Below are 16841 nucleotides of genomic sequence, written 5' to 3' on the forward strand. Positions count from 1 at the left end.
AAGCTTGACAGCCTCCTGATACTTGAAGATTTTTCTGATCTGATCAGTGCTGATATTAGTGAATGTGATTCTTTTTTTTTTTTTTTTTTTTTTGAGATGGAGTCTTGCTCTGTCACCCAGGCCGGAGTGCAGTGGCGCAATCTTGGCTCACTGCAACCTCCACCTCCCGGGTTCAAGCGATTCTTCTGCCTCAGCCTCCCAAGTAGCTGGGACTACAGGTGTGTGCCACCATGCCCGGCTAATTTTTTTGTATTTTTAGTAGAGATGGGGTTTCACCGTGTTAGCCAGGATGGTCTCGATCTCCTGACCTCGTGATCCGCCCACCTCGGCCTCCCAAAGTGCTGGGATTACAGGCATGAGCCACCGCGCCCAGCTGTGAATGTGATTCTTAAATAAATAATGAAATGTGTCAACATTTGAAAGAGCTGTATAACTCAGTGAATCAATATTTTCCAAATGAACAATGCATGTTATTACAAAAGCATATATAAAATCCATTGAGGCCGGGCGTGGTGACTCATGCCTGTAATCCCAGCTACTCTGGAGGCTGAGGCAGGAGAATCGCTTGAACCCAGGAGGCAGAGGTTACAGTGAGCCAAGATCACACCATTACACTCCAGCCTGGGTGACAGAGCGAGACTCCATCTCAAAATAATAGTAATAATAATAAAATCCATTGAATGTGCAAGGTAGACTAATGAATTTTAATGTAACTTTAATATATGAAATTGATATGGTTTCAGATTCCATACTGTAGCTAAACTTTAATAAACAATCACTTGTTGAGTTTCAGAATAGTGGCAAAAAAACAATTTTCACAGTTAAGAGCCTATTAACCCATTTATGCCTAGTGTTCCATTATTGGAACGCTAAGCATGTGGGAGTTATTTATATCCTACTGCTCAGGGTCATCGCGAAGGTCTGATTTTTCATACATGTCTGCAATTCAAAAATTTGCAACCTCCAGCATAAATGGGTTAAGACCACTGCTCTCTTTTCCAATTACATATCTGGTTGAGGCCAGATTTTCCTCATACATTTCAACGAAATCAACACATTGCAAGAGATTAAAGACAGAAGCAGAGATGAGAATCCAGCTGTCTTTTATTAAGTCACACATTAAAGAGATTAGCAAAGTCGGAAAACAATGCCACTGTCTTAATTAATTTTTTTCTTGGAAAATATAGTTATATTTTCATAATTATACACTCTTTGTGTTTACATATAATGGGTTTATGTTATGTTCCTTTTTTTTTTTTTTGAGACAGAGTCTCGCTCTGTCACCCAGGCTGGAGTGCAGTGGCGCAGTCTCAGCTCACTGCAACCTCTGCCTACCGAATTCAAGTGGTTCTCCTGCCTCAGCCTCCCGAGTAGCTGGGATTACAGGTGCATGCTACCATGCCTGGCTAATTTTTGTGTTTTTTAGTAAAGATGGGGTTTCACCATGTTGGTCAGGCTGTTTTCAAACTCCTGGCCTCAAGTATCCACCTGCCTCAGCCTCCCAAAGTGCTGGGATTACGGGTGTGAACCACCACACCCAGCCATATTATGTTATCTTTAAATGAATGTATAAATAAATGTTTTTAAAATGTCCTAGTTTTAATTTCTATTACAATAAATATTAATAGCTATAAGCTACATAGCCAAAAGCTCTTGGGGGTCCTCAACAATTTTTAGAGTGTTATAGGGTCTGGAGATTTAAAAGTTAAGTGCTGTTAAACTAAAAGTTCTGTGTGGGCAGAGGCCGTGTCTGCCTTATTTTGTTCATAGCTATTGTCTACGTGGCAGATATTTGAAAAACGGCTAACAGTATTTGCTGGAAAAAGCAATTAACTTACTGAGTGAATAAATGGGTGAATGAATGATACTTAAAATGGACCTTGCAAGGCAATACAGACAGAGGTAACAGTCTGACAAAAAAGACCAGCATCAATTAAGGATTTTAGGATAATAGCGAGCAATTAAATGGGTAGAGCAATGAGCATCATGGCAAAAACTTAGGCTACGAACTTAATCCTGAGTTCAACTCCTGGCTCTAACCCTTATTAGCAAAGTCACCTTGGACAAATTAACCATTCTGAGCAAATGAAAGCATTCTGACAAATGAAACCGTGCAGTTTGTCAGCTGAGTGCACTAATGCAAGTTACAACTTTCTGTGCCTCTATTTCTTTTCTTTTCTTTTCTTTTCTTTTTTTTTTAAATTATACTTTAAGTTCTGGGATACATGTGCAGAACGTGCAGGTTTGTTACATAGGTGTACATTAGGTATTTCTCCTAATGCTGTCCCTCGCCTAGCCCCCCACCCCCACCGACAAGCCCCGGTGTGTGATGTTCCCCTCCTTGTGAATGTGTTCTCATTGTTCAACTCCCACTTGAACAATGCGGTAAGAACATGCAGTGTTTGGTTTTCTGTTCTTTTGTTAGTTTGCTGAGAATGAAGTGAAGATAATAACAGCACCTACCTCATAGTAGTAAAGTGCTTAGAGCTGTGCTGTCCAGCATGGCAGCCACAGCCACATGTGGCTACTGAGGCTTGAAATGTGGCTAGTGCAACATCAGAAACTAAAATTTTAACTGTTTTAATTGATTGAAAGTGAAATTTAAAATGTTAAATCCAAGGAATTTTAACAATTTGGATGAGAATAGAAAAGGAAATGACTTTTTGGTACTTGATTCTTCCAGATATGTTTGTAACAACTTGGGTGTGCAATCTACTTTTTTCTTACCGTGCATTTTTTAAAATATAAACACAGTATTTATTGTGTTGATTTCATTGGAATTCAAATATTTCCAGTGAAAGTTTAGCATCCAAATTGAGATATGTTATAGGTGTAAAATACACACTGATTTTAATGATTTAGTACCAAAAAAAAAAAAAGAAAATGTGGAATATCCCATTAATTATTTTTTATGTTAATTACATGCTCCTTGACAAAATCAGCTTCACTTGTTTCTTTTTACTTTTTAATGTGACTATGAAAAACGTAAAATTACATTTGTGGCACACTTATTTCTATAGAACAATACCTTAGCACATTGTAAGCACTATAAAAAGAGCTAGCAATCATTGTTTTATTATTTGTACTATAGAGATAATATTCATCCTACAAAATCCTATAAGGATAAAATGAGATATTGTTTAAAGCTTTTAGTGCAGTGTGGGGCACATAATAAGAGCTCAGTAAATGGTACCTTTCATTGGTAACTAGAGAGGGCATCGTGTGTTCATAGGAGACTGCTGGTTGATGACAGAACTGGAAGGCTGACTGGGGGTTGTATAATAAAGTTTTGAAAATCAGGCTGAGAAGTTGAGGCTTAATTATCTATGCAACTGAGAGCTACTGAAGCACATGATCTGAGATGTGTTTCAGAAAGATAATTCTGACAGCATGTATCCTCACAGGGAGGATGTGAGTTTTGAAAACAGTTCTAAGCCATTTGGAGCAGTCTGCTGGGTAGGTTGGGTGATCATGCTGGGAAATGCTGTCTGGGGTCACAAACCAAGGCTCAGTTTGAGTGATGAGTCTGGTTTCATGGGAGCTCATAATCCAGCTTCATGGGTGATTCTGAAAGAGAAATTTCACAGGCATTTTTGAAAACCAACCGACAGCATCACTGGCTTAAGTAAATTGCCTTCCGCTTTGACTGTTCCAATGTGTATATTTTGGTGTATTTATACAAACAAGCAAATAAATGTCTCATTACACTTTAGTTTATTTGTGTACTCTAGATAAAAGGCTCTTTTGTTACAGTTTTGGTAAGAAAAGTCTCCTGATCTCAAACACCGTAATCAGTGCTGTTAAAAAAATTATTATTATGGATATCTATTAGTTGTACATATTTATGGGGTACATGTGATATTTTGATACAAACATACAATGCATAATGGTCAAATCAAGGTAACTGGGGTATCCATTGCCTCAAGAATGTATCATTTCTGTGTGATAGAAACATTCCAATTCCACTCATTTAGTTATTTTGAAATATACAATAAATTGTTTTTAACTATAGTTACCCCATTGTACTATCAAACACTAGATCTTATTCCTTCTATAACTGTATTTTTGTGCCCATCAACCATGCCCTCATTATCCCCCTCTTCCCACTGCCCTTCCCACCCTTTGGTAACCATTATTCTATTCTCTATGAGTTCAATGTATTTTTTAGTTCCCACATATGAGTGAGAGTATGTGATATATGTCTTTTGGTGCCTGGCTTATTTCACTTAACATAATGTCCTCCAGTTCCATGAACGTTGTTGTAAATGACAGGCTTTCATTCTTTCTATGGCTGAATAATATTTCATATATATATATATATATATATATATATACATATATACACACACACAGACATTTTCTTTATCCATTCATCTGTTGATGGACACTTTGATTCCAAATCTTGACTATTGTGAATAGTGCTGCAATAAACATGGGAGTGTAGATATTTCTTCAATATACTGATTTTATTTTTGGGACGTTTCTACCTAGCAGTGGGATTGCTGGATCACATGGTAGTTCTATTTTTAGTTTTTTAGAGAACATCCGAACGGTTCTCTACAGTGGCTTACATTCTAACCAACAGTGTATGAGGGTTCCCCTTTCCCCACATCCTTGCCAGCATTCATTATTGCCTGCCTTTTGGATACAAGCCATTTTAACTATGGTGAGATGATATCTCATAGTGGCTTTGGTTTGCATTTCTCTGATGATTAGTGCTGTTGATAAGTTTTTCATATCCTTATTGGCCATTTGTATGTCTTCTTTTGAGAAATGTCTGTTCAAATCTTTTGCCTTTTTTTTTTTTTTTTTTTTTGAGACGGAGTCTCGCTCTGTTGCCCAGGCTGGAGTGCAGTGGCGCGATCTCGGCTCACTACAAGCTCCGCCTCCCGGGTTCACGCCATTCTCCTGCCTCAAGCCTCCTGAGTAGCTGGGACTACAGGCGCCCGCCACCGCGCCTGGCTAATTTTTTGTATTTTTAGTAGAGATGGGGTTTCACCATGTTAGCCAGGATGATCTCAATCTCCTGACCTCGTGATCCACCCGCCTCGGCTTCCCAAAGTGTCTTTTGCCCATTTTTTTGACTGGATTATTTGTTTTTTCCTATTGAGTTGTTTGAGCTGCTTATATATTCTCGTTATTAATCCCCGGTCAGATGGGTAGGTTACAAATATTTTCTCTCATTCTGTGGGTTGTCTCTTCACATTGTTGATTGTTTCCTTTGCTGTGCAGAAGCTTTTTAACTTGATGTGATCCCATTTGTCCATTTTTGCTTTGGTTGCCTGTGCTTGTGGGTCATTACTCAAGAAATTTTTGCCCAGTCCAATGTTCCAGAGAGTTTCTCCAGTGTCCTTTTGTTGTAGTTTCATAGTTTAAGGTCTTAGATTTAAGTCTTTAATCCATTTGTATTTGATTTCTGTAAATGGTGGGAGATGGGGTCTAGTTTCATTCTTCTGCAAATAGATACTCAGTTTCCCTGCACCATTTATTGAAAAGACTGTCCTTTTCCCAATGTATGTTCTTGGCACCTTTATAAAAAATGAGTTGATTGTAAATGCATGGATCTATTCCTGGGTTCTCTGTTTTGTTCCATTGGTCTCTATGTCTGTTTTCATGCTAGCACCATGCTGTTTTGGTTGCTCTAGCTCTGGGTGTAATAGAAGTCAGGTAAGGTGATTCCTTCAACTTTGTTCTTTTTGCTTAGGATAGGATTGGCTATTCTGGGTATTCTGTGGTTCCGAGAAATTTTAGGATTATTTTTTCTATTTCTGTGAAGAATACCATTGGTATTGTGATAGGGATTACCTTGAATCTGTAGCTTGCTTTGGGTAGTATGTACATTTTAACAATATTGATTCTTCCAGTTCATGAACAGGGAATATCTTTTTATTTTTTCTATGTCCTCTTTAATTCCTTTCATCAATGTTTTATAGTTTTCATTGTAGAGATCTTTTACTTTTTTAAGTTTATTCCTAAGGATGTTATTTTATTTGTAGCTCAATTTGGGATTACTTTCTCAGTTTCTTTTTCAGATCGATCATTATTGGCATATAGAAATACTACTGATTTTTGTAAGTTGATTTTGTATCCTACAATTTCACTGAATTTATTTATCAGTTATAATAGTTTTTGGTGGAGTCCTTAGGTTTTTCTAAATATAAGATCATATCATCTGCAAACAAGGATAATTTGACTTCTTCCTTTCCAATTTGGATGCCCTTTTATTTATTTATTTTCTGTTGTCTAATTGCTATTGCTCTGGCTAAGACTTCTAGTACTATGTTGAATAACAATGGTGAAAGTGGTGAAAGTGGGCATCCTTGTTGTGTTCCAGATCTTAGAGGAAAGGCTTTCAGTTTTTCACTGTTCAGTATGATGCTAGCCGTAGGTTTATTGCATATGGTTTTTTATCATGTTGAGGTCTGTTCCTTCTATATCCATTTTTTTGAGAGTTTTTATCATGAAGGGATGTTGAATTTTATCAAATGCCTTTTCAGCATCATTGAAATGATCATACGATTTTTGTCCTTCATTCTGTTGATAGGATCTGTCACATTTATTGATTTGCATATGTAGGATGAATCCCACTTGGTCATAAAGAATAATCTTTTTAATGTGTTGTTGAATTCAGTTTGCAGTATTTTGTTGAGGATTTTTGCATCAGTGTTCATCAGACACATTGGCCTTTAGTTTTCTTTTTTTTGTTGTGTCTTTGTCTGGTTTTGGTTTTTCTTTTGTGTAAATAAACCCACCCTTCCCTAGGAAATCCCCAGGTCCCTAAAGGAACAAAATTGATATCCTATGGTCAGTACTGCCTTTAGATCCAAGCAAAAGTAGCCCCTGTCCTAGGCCCCACATTTTAGAGGGTTCTGGGATGGCCCTTCTGTTGTACTTCTCTCCTTTATTAGTTATCTAATTCTGCATTAAAAAAAACTTAGTGGCTTAAAGTGACAATAGTCATTTATATGTGAGACAACAAATGTCTCTTTTTAAGCCACCCTGTTTATGGCATTTTGTCATGGCATTCCAAGCAGTCTGATATGCTTGTGCTCACAGGACAAAATGAAAGCAGGGATAGGAAGTACAGTGTCAGTGAGCCACAGGCTGGGGCCCTCTCTCCTCTGCCGTATTATTTTAATATGAAACTTTAAGGAATCTGAAAATTATGAACTCAAACTTGACCCGGTTGTTATGAAGGCATATATATATATCAATGTAGTGGGATATAACTTATTTTACCTATCAGTTTGTTGGCATGGTTTGTACCTTTTAGGTAACTGGATATATTGTATGCAGGCAGCCTCCATTTGTGCCCTTGTATTGCGCCTCACAGTGTTAGGGGTGCATAAGATTTTAGTTCACATAGTTTTTTATTCTAGGAAAGAGGAAATCTTAAGTGTGTGCTGTGTTGCATTACGATTATTATAATGAACACACCAAATTCCAAAAAGAAGTGTGCTATTACACATCAGGCTCAATGTGGTGGCACAATTTGGGCAGGGGAACTTTCTCTTCCTCAACGCATATTTTGATGGAGCATTTCCCAAGACTAAGACTCTACTGTAGGTATCAACTGCACATAAAAATATTTCAAGGGGACTGCTAAAGTTCTTGAAAAGAAAAGGCTATGGAATGGGCTTTGAAATAAAGTGCTGTAATAGTCACTGTTGGTGCCCATCTAGGTCCCTTTTACTGGGCTGGAGCACCCATCTCTCAGCTGCTTTGAGTGTTCACTGTTAATAGTTCAAAGCTTGCCCCCTGTCTGAAGGATTGCCCATGGCTGATGGGAGCTAACTCACTGGGGAGGTTACACTCCATCCCCGACTCACCCCAACAGACTGACAAAGTGGAACATCTTCGTGGTGTTATTTATGCTTCACAGTCCCTTGTGGATCAGACCAAGATGAGTCTTTACCTGAGACCACATCTTTGCCTAGCCTTTTCCCCGGCCCTATCCTGGTTCACTCCCTCTCGACTTCAAGTTTCTCCTGAGAGCATGGAGCACTCTCTCAATACTGTGCACTTCAATACCTATCTCAGGCTCTGCTGCTAGAACTGACTTAAGACTATTGAACTTGATAAAGTGTAATTACTATAAACTAATTTCTTTCATAACTGCCCCTGGAATCCTATTTTGTGGACTTTAAACTCTCATCTAATTTAAAACTTCTCCTCCATTAGGTCTAAAGCAGGCTTGAAATCCTGCTGCGTGGAAGGGAGTAGGGGTAGCGTTGGCTTCACCATTATTTCTCTACATCTTATAGTCTTCCTACCTCCACCCACAGTGCTGCGCCAGCGGTCCCCAGGGAGTAAGATGAAGCTGGAAAAGGAGCAGAAAAGACGTTTCTTGATGGGTACAATTGGAGTCTGGCACTGATGCCCCCTGGTAGGAGGGATAGCCAAATGCTAAATGCTAAGTCTTTTGCCTTTGAGTTGTAAATTCCCTAGAGACACTGCCAACACACACACACACACACGCACACACACGCACACACACGCATACCCCACACACACCACACACACAGACACCACACACACACACCACACACACACCACACACTACACACACACCACACACACACCACACCACACACTACACACCACACACACACCACACACACACACACCACACACACACACACACACACCACACACACACCACACACACACACACACCACACACCACACCACACACACACCACACACACACCACACACACACACCACACACACACACACCACACACACACACACACCACACACCACACACCACACCACACACCACACACCACACACACACTATACACCACACACCACACATGCACACACCACACACACCACCCACCACACAGACCACACACCACACACACCCCACACACACCACACACACCCCACACACACCACACACACACCACACACACACCACACACCCCACATACACACCACACCACACACATACCACACACACACCACACACTACACACCCACCACACACACACCACACCACACCACACCACATACCACACACCACACACCCCCCACACACACCACACCCCACACACACCACACAAACACACCACACATGCACATACCACACACACCACACACACATACCCCATACACACACACCACACCACACACATACAACACACACCACACACATGGGGGTAGACGGGAGACGGCTTCAACTGTAATTCCCCGGTGTGATATTGTCCCTCCCTGACAGCCATTTCTGGTTCCTGTTCCACCCTCAGCTTCTGCATGTAGCAGTACTCCAGCTTTCTCTCTGCCCAGGTCACCTCACCCCAGAAAGGATGATCTCTTGGGAAGTGTCCTTTTCAAGACAACTGACAGCAAGATCCCTTCCATGGGTTCCATATCTTTGCCTCCCACCTTCCCCCCAAAAAGTGACCTCCCTCCCTATGCCTCTGTTTTTCAGCTCTGGTCTCTTTAGCTACAGCCTCTCACCTATAGATTTTTCCGGATGTGTATCAGGCACCTGTCCCCATATCCCTAAATTCGAGAAGATGCAGGGTAAGCTCTCTGGGTAGCTTGCTTGACACATCCTCCTCATTTGGTTTACAGTGATGGAGAAATACTTCTATTCCCTGGAAAGTGGAAACTCCATGGTCCTCGGACAACTCTGTCTAAAGAAATACTTGTTCTCCCCCACTTAATCTTCAACCTCCCTGATTCTGGCAGAACCAGGCTCCAGCCACTCCCTTTGCAACATGGGTGGTCTACATGGATGTTCTAGCTGGTTTAGTGACTCACGTTGGAATGTGAGAGTACTTGTCACCTACTGCTGTCAGCGCCTCAGCTAAACCAACCTGTGGGATTTTATCATTCTACTGTATATGATAATGATAGCTAAGTTTATGTCATGCCTACTGTGTGTCAGTACTGTTCCAAATCTTTTCTTCTACATCAAAAATTATACCTCAATCCCTACACTGCTCTCTGTGAGCCCCCAGAACAGCCAACACTCATCAGCTGAGGTATTCCTTGAAACATTTCACTATTTTTCTACCTGGTATATCTTTAAACAAAAATGCATGTCAGCAGTTGGCACATGGAGAAAGTCACTACCAGTTTTCCATAAGTTTAAAAAATATTTTGGGCTGTCCTGTGAAAAGTTACTTTCTCCATCTCAGCGAGTTCTCTAGCTGACGAATGTTCCCAAACCCATATGGCTGCTGATGGTAGGAACCCGGATTCCTGACTACACAGAAAGTAGCCCTTCTGCCTCTGCAACTTTGGGTTGAAGAGCAAAGCTGTGCCCTTGGCCTGGGCACTGAGAGCCTTTCTACATCAAGGAAAAACACTTTTAGTGTTCCCTCCTTATTCATTTATGTTTGTCCACACTCTCCTGACCTTGAGGACCTTTGTGGAGTTATTACAATGTTAGCCAACATTGCAAATGCTGAAGTTATTCAGACCTCTAGACCAGGTGACAGACTTAAAGACGTATAAGCCACCCCCATCCCCAAATAAACAAATAGACTGCTCAAAAAAACAAAAAGGCTGGTGTGTGTGTATAGATAGATAGATATAGTTACAGTTTTTTATATAGTTATATATATATATAACTATATATATTCATATATATTTTTTAAATTAAAAATAGATTTGTGTTGGACAGTAGCAAACAACAGACCACCAAACATGGTCTGAAACAAAGTACCTGGTCAGGGAGAGCCACATTGCCTCCCTCAGGTGTGATTTCAGCAGGTCTCTCCAAGCAGAAATGGAAAGAACTTGGATATGGCAAAAAGGACACACACCCAGAAGGCAAGATTCTGAGTTCAGATCTCTGGTTGGCCCATGAGGCAGAATGTAAATTCTTCCTTTCCTTTTCTGTAATGAAGGGAAATCTGGTTTCAAAGAAGTCCACAACTGGTTGAGTGAATTTCCATTGGGCCTGGGGTCATTCAATAAATTGGCTGAATGCTCAGAGCTTAGCAGATTTTCTTTAATACACATGCAAACAAGAAAGGGAAATTCCCAGGAATCAGAAACAAAGGAGTCTTTAGATAGTATAATAGGTGGGAGTTAGAGCTGTGAAGCCCTCCAGGCATAAGTCTTAGACGCCTGTTAAGGGCTGAGGTTTTGATGCCTGAGCAGGAAGCAGAGTGACATAGGCAGGCAGGCAGCCAGAACAGATGTCTGCACAATGTCAGGGTCAGAAAAACTCTGCTCCATCTGTAATCTGGATCTAAAAAGTAGCATTTGGAAGTAAGCTTTCTGTTCCAGGTCTTGGGTGGAAGTATCATTAGTGAAAAACAGAACCTATGACTGAGCAACATTGGACAGGACCTACAAGATGAACTCTTTGGGCCTAGCAGAACGAGTCAAAAATCGCTTCATGGAGAGGCCTCCAAACCCAGGGCATCCCCAGGCTACCCAAGGAAGATGAGCTATAAGTTCTATGTACTATGCTATAAGCTATAATTACTATGTTTTATGGCTTTCCAGAGGCACCACGATAGGAAGGAGTGCTTCAAATACGCAGTGTGAGGCCCTCTAGAAATCATACTTTCCATTTATTAATTAATTACCGCTGTGTGCCAGGCACTGTGCCAGGTTCTTTACCATTTATTGTCTTAAGCCTTCCTAACAACCACATTCTATACCACATCCTTAACCTAGGCAGGGTAGCCTTTCTATTGGCACCATTTGCAGAGAAACAGACAAAATCCCACTCTTACCATATGCCTGGAACTTCACCACCTAAGATTCATTCTTTGGGGTCTCAACAGCTTTTCCATCCCTATGAGCACACACAGCCCCATACTTGACCACAAACACTAGGCAATATAGTACAGTGGAAAGAGCTCTGAAATAGTACCCTATGTCCTGGGTTCTTGTCTAGGTACCACTGTCCTGGCTTTGAGATGTTCGTCAAGCCTCATACCTAGGATGGTGTTCAGCACAGAGAAGATGGTCAAGAAAGAATAGTATGTAATTCTTATTATTTATTTAGCATTCCTGAGCAAAGACTCAACATCCAGGGGCCTTACCGACACGTCACAAGAGCAAATAGAACCCTGCTGCATGGCATGGGGAGGTGCGAAAGCACAGCCCTACACCAGAGAGTACCCAGTCTTGCTTAAGACAAATCTGGGACACACTCAGAATGCAGAGGGTGGCAAAATATTTTAACTGTTCACCTTTTGTACCAAAGTCTGTGCTCATGGGTCTGGAAGCTCCCTACCTTCCATGAATTTCCCCGCTTCTTCCTATTCCCCTGCTCCCAGCCCAGGGCACCTACTTCAATCTCTATAGTCGCCATGATGCCAAATACTATTGCCCATGGTTTTACATTCTTCAAAGGGGAGCAATAAGACAGACTAATTCCCTCTTGCCAATATTGACTTCTCGAAGTATAGCTTAGATTCGACATGCTTAAAATTCCCTTCCCCATCAGAAGAAAGTATACAGCAAGGCAATGATGGTCCAGGGATAGAGAAACTTGCCCCATCATGCAAATATTCTACTATAAATCTATGATCATTTTAGAAAGAAATTTTCTGTGCTGATTTCTATAATTTGGGTACAACTCTGCTGTACACATGGGTGGTATAAGGCACCCTCGAAATACATACATTTGATGTAAATTGAAGCCTTGTCTCTAATAATCATCACATTTGCAATGACATAATAATTTTGCTTCTTAAAATTTAGGATGGAATGTGATTTGAAGACCTAGGCAGAATTATTTAAAAACTATTCCTTAAAGTTGCTTCAAAAGCCCTCTTAGTAGATGCTGAACACCTGCTTGTCTTGGATTCTGATCATGTTTCTCTCTCTCTCTGAAAGGTATGATTGGGAGGAAAACCTGACCCAATGTTTTCCTGCTTTGCCTTTCCCTGTGCTTCTAGCTATTCAAGATTCTGCCCACTCTGAGAGTAAATGAAGGCAAACAGACCACAATGAGTGATGGTGCTCAGTGAGCTTCCCACTTCACTGGAAACCATGGAATCAATGCCAGTTCATGAGGACTTTCTCAAAGGCACTTCTCAAAGAAACTTTAAAACAAGCAGGGGATAAAGTTGAGACCTGAAGTTGATGGAATAAATAAAACTGTGATTAGGTGAGAAGCAAAAATGGAGACAGGAAGTTTTTCAAAGCTCTTTTCAAATGGGAAGTTAGCATGGTAAACACACTATAGCACACTTTAGACTGTAAATTGCAGCCATCTTCAATACCTTGATGAAGCAGCAAGTGGGAGGGGATAGCGAACTGTGTTGGAGTCTCAACTCTTCCATTTAATAGCTGGAAACCTTGGGAGAGTCACTTAGCCTCAGGGAGCTCAAATTGCTTTATGTAGAATATGATTATTATGGCTCCTTCTAGCAATATAATTGTATTCTAACTTCCCTACTCTCTTATATCTAGACATGGTTTAAAAATGAATACCTAACGATATGCATGCTCACTTGAAATGAAGATGTGTGATATTGCATATTATATTCACATGTGAGCTTCGAACTCATTCAACTATCACAAACATACATTCAAGCAAATAAGAAAAAGTTCAATGCTTCTGCTTGAAATGGTGAAAATTATCAACCTAAATGGTCGATAGGCACTTGAAACTCAGCATCTCCAAGAATTCCTCAATCTTCTCTTTACCTGGACCACTGCCTGTCATCCTGCCCTCCGCCTTCCTGTAGCCATTGTCCACAGTAATCATCCTGAAGCACCAATAACTTCTTGTTGAAAACCCTTTGCTGACTTTATTCATACTCTCCCCTGGAGTTCTTTGCCCAATTTGCCATGCCATCTCCTTTCTGGGCCCTTCATCAGGTTAACTTCTACATATCCTTTAAGACTCATTTCTTGCATGAAGCCCTTCTTTGCTCTCCATTTTCCTGCCATGCTCCACAAGGTAGCCCCACTAGCCCACTACCCTTTGCATATCTATGCTGTACACTCATCGTCTTGAATTGCAACTGTGTCTGCCTCCCCAGCCATGCTGTGGACTCCTTGGAAACAGAGGTATGTCCTTGCATCTGTGTCACCCAGCAGAACTTCTGACTCATACTAGCTACTTAAAAACTTTAATTCATTGCTCTGTTTTTCTGGCTGCAGAAATGCCATTGCTCTAAAGCAGAACATAGCCATGACCCAGTCACCTAAATCTATTCAGTGAAGACAAACAGAGGTGAATTGAGATGGAAGCTCAGGGCCTCAGATACATGCCAGAGTCTTTGTCTGATGCCAGTATCTGCATCTGGAAGATACCGAGTTGGGTCAAGTTGATGCTAACAAACTGTGTTTGAGGCAGAGCCATTCTGACAGCCATTTCTGCTTACAAGTGAACATTGTATATAGCAGATGCTACATTAAGATAATTATTTTACACAAAATATAATCAATTTCCCTGTATGCTTTTTTTCCAGCAAATGATTCTGCATTAAGCAAAGTTTAAGGTTTTGGCCTGCCTAGGTGGCTTTTTCTGGGATGGCAAAAAGAAGTGCTCCAGAAACTTGGCCAGAAATTTTCAAGTATCACTGTGTCTTCAGATATTGGACTATACTGATCAAGGTTCACTAGTTTCTATCTACATGGTCAATTTCTTTCCAAATCACCCCCTTTCTTTAGACTTCATTTTCTCCATCTGCAAAATAGAGGATGGATGAGATTATCCCTAGGATCCTTTTTTAGTTCTTAAATTCGACTATTCCAGGATTCTTATTCATTATTTCACTTTCCATTTGATCTCTTGTCTGAAGTCAACTGGTGGTACTGAAATTTAGTGGCAAAATAAATAAATTAGGGGATTATTCTTTGTATAAAACTGATTTATTGTTGTATAGAATTTACCTTTAAATAACAAATTCTCCTTGCTCATTTAAAATAGATTTGATTACAAGTATTTGACTTGCATACCTTCTTCATTAAACAATGCAGCATTTATTTGTAGGACTGGCCACATAATCTATAGAATTCAGTGCAAAATGAAAAGTTCCAGGCCCATTGTTTAAAAATTAGTAAGACTTTCAAGATGGTGATGGCAGAGCATTAAAGCAAGGTTAGGGCTCTTCTGAGAGTAGGACACTATGCAACCTCTGACCCTGTCTATCTGTGTTGTTTTCCATATACCCATTAAGCAACAAAAGTGTTTGTTAGAAGTAACTATGCCTAAACATTTCCCCAAAACTCTGTATCTCAAGTAAATCCAACAAAAAGGAAAAAAGATGCACAGAAGGAAACATCACTAAATTTTTTGCCACAATCCAACTTCCTTTATGCCCACTCAATGAGAGAGCCCTGGGCTAGAATCAGACACGGGCTCCATGTCTGGCTTGACCACTGGCTCATTAGTGTGACTTAGGGTGACTCACTGGACTTCCTGATCACTTAGTATTCCCCTCTGTAAAATGAGGGAGCTCATTTTTGGCACTAGGATTCTGTGAATCTTTGCTTGTTTCTGATCCAAGGCTTGTTTCCATGGCCATGTAATTATTTTTAACTTTTAATTGAAGTATTATAGCTAGCTAGCTAGCTAGATAGATAGATAGATAGATAAAGTGCTCATATTATACGTGGACAGCTTATTGAACTTTTGCAAACTAACCATGTGTAACCAGCTCCCAGATCAAAAAGTAGAACATGACCAGAATCTCAAAAGCCTATCTTCTGTTCCCTTCTGGCAGCCCCCATTGCCACAAGGGTAGCCACCATCCTGATTTTTAATACCATGCATTAAATTTACCTGTTTTGAACTTTAAATAAATTGAATCATATACTGTGTATGCATCTGACTTCTTTAACTCCTTATTATATTTTGAAACTTATCCACGTGTTTGGAGACCATTCACTCTCGTTGAGGCAGTGTTCTATTGGACAAATACACCACAGCTGAATTACCATTCTACTCGTAGTGGGCATTTGAGTAGGCTTCCTTTTTGGCTGGCCATATTTACCAAAAAACTTCACCATTTCTAATTCTCAAGAATCTGAGGAATGAAAATTAGTTTACTTTCTCTGATTTTGTAAACAATGAGGTTGAAATGTCCTTGTACAGAGGTTTCAAAAAGCCTTACACTCTTTCTTTAATCTTAGAAGTGTACAATGGGCAGAAGATAATTTTCTTGTTCCTCTTTTACCTCAACTTCTGCTTGACATTTCACAATTGCAGGTGAGGCTTCCTAGCCTGCAGAAGAAGCAATTGTTGTCATTGTTTATTAGCATCTGACCAAACTCTGTCAGATGATGATAATAAGACAGAAATGGCTTCTGAGTATATCAGGAGGAAAGCCTTCCTTCCAGAGCTCAGGAAGTCTGTGATAGACCAAACCAGACCAGGGTTTGGGTGCTGGGAACAAATCACACCTGCCAGGAGCAGTGAGCAGTTACAGTCCTGGACAAGATACAGATGGGGGGCTGGGCTCTTCAGGCAAACAGGGGAAATACAGTTTCCAGAGGTATGTGAATAGACAAACCTGGCAATCAAGGCAGGAGATCTATGGCGAGGCAGCTCAATAGAAGGTAACATGTAGTTTCTCTCCAGAAGGAACTCAGCAACAGAAGATATTCAAGTCCTTTCACAGTCTGGGCAGAGGTTGGTCTCAGGGAGAACTATGAGTCACCACTGGCCAGGGGCATAATTCCAACCCTGGAAAACCTGTTAAAAACAAAAAAAGACCCAGCAGCCAAGTGCTGGGACTCCAGGCAGGTTACCCAGGCTCAGATAGCCTCCTGGGACCTATCTGGAACTGCTCTACCAGAGCCAGAACATAGCCAGAGTAGACCCAGCAGTTAAGATTGAACAGTGCTATCATTCGCTAATTCAAAAAACAATTATTGAGCTTCTAGCTGTATGCCAGGCCCCGT

General features: G+C 40.5%; 1 long non-coding RNA gene across 1 annotated transcript; it reads right to left on the reverse strand.

Annotated features, from left to right (window-relative positions):
- Positions 1 to 1232: 1232 nt before the first annotated feature.
- LOC134731550 (uncharacterized) lies at positions 1233 to 16632 on the reverse strand. The gene is made up of 2 exons (XR_010113912.1): positions 16451 to 16632; positions 1233 to 3567 (listed from the first exon to the last, which is right to left on the reverse strand). It is a non-coding gene; the product is annotated as an uncharacterized lncRNA (long non-coding RNA).
- Between the last annotated feature and the right edge of the window lie 209 nt (positions 16633 to 16841).

The sequence above is a fragment of the Symphalangus syndactylus genome, chromosome 10 (assembly GCF_028878055.3).
Source record: "Symphalangus syndactylus isolate Jambi chromosome 10, NHGRI_mSymSyn1-v2.1_pri, whole genome shotgun sequence".
Lineage (NCBI taxonomy): Eukaryota > Metazoa > Chordata > Mammalia > Primates > Hylobatidae > Symphalangus > Symphalangus syndactylus.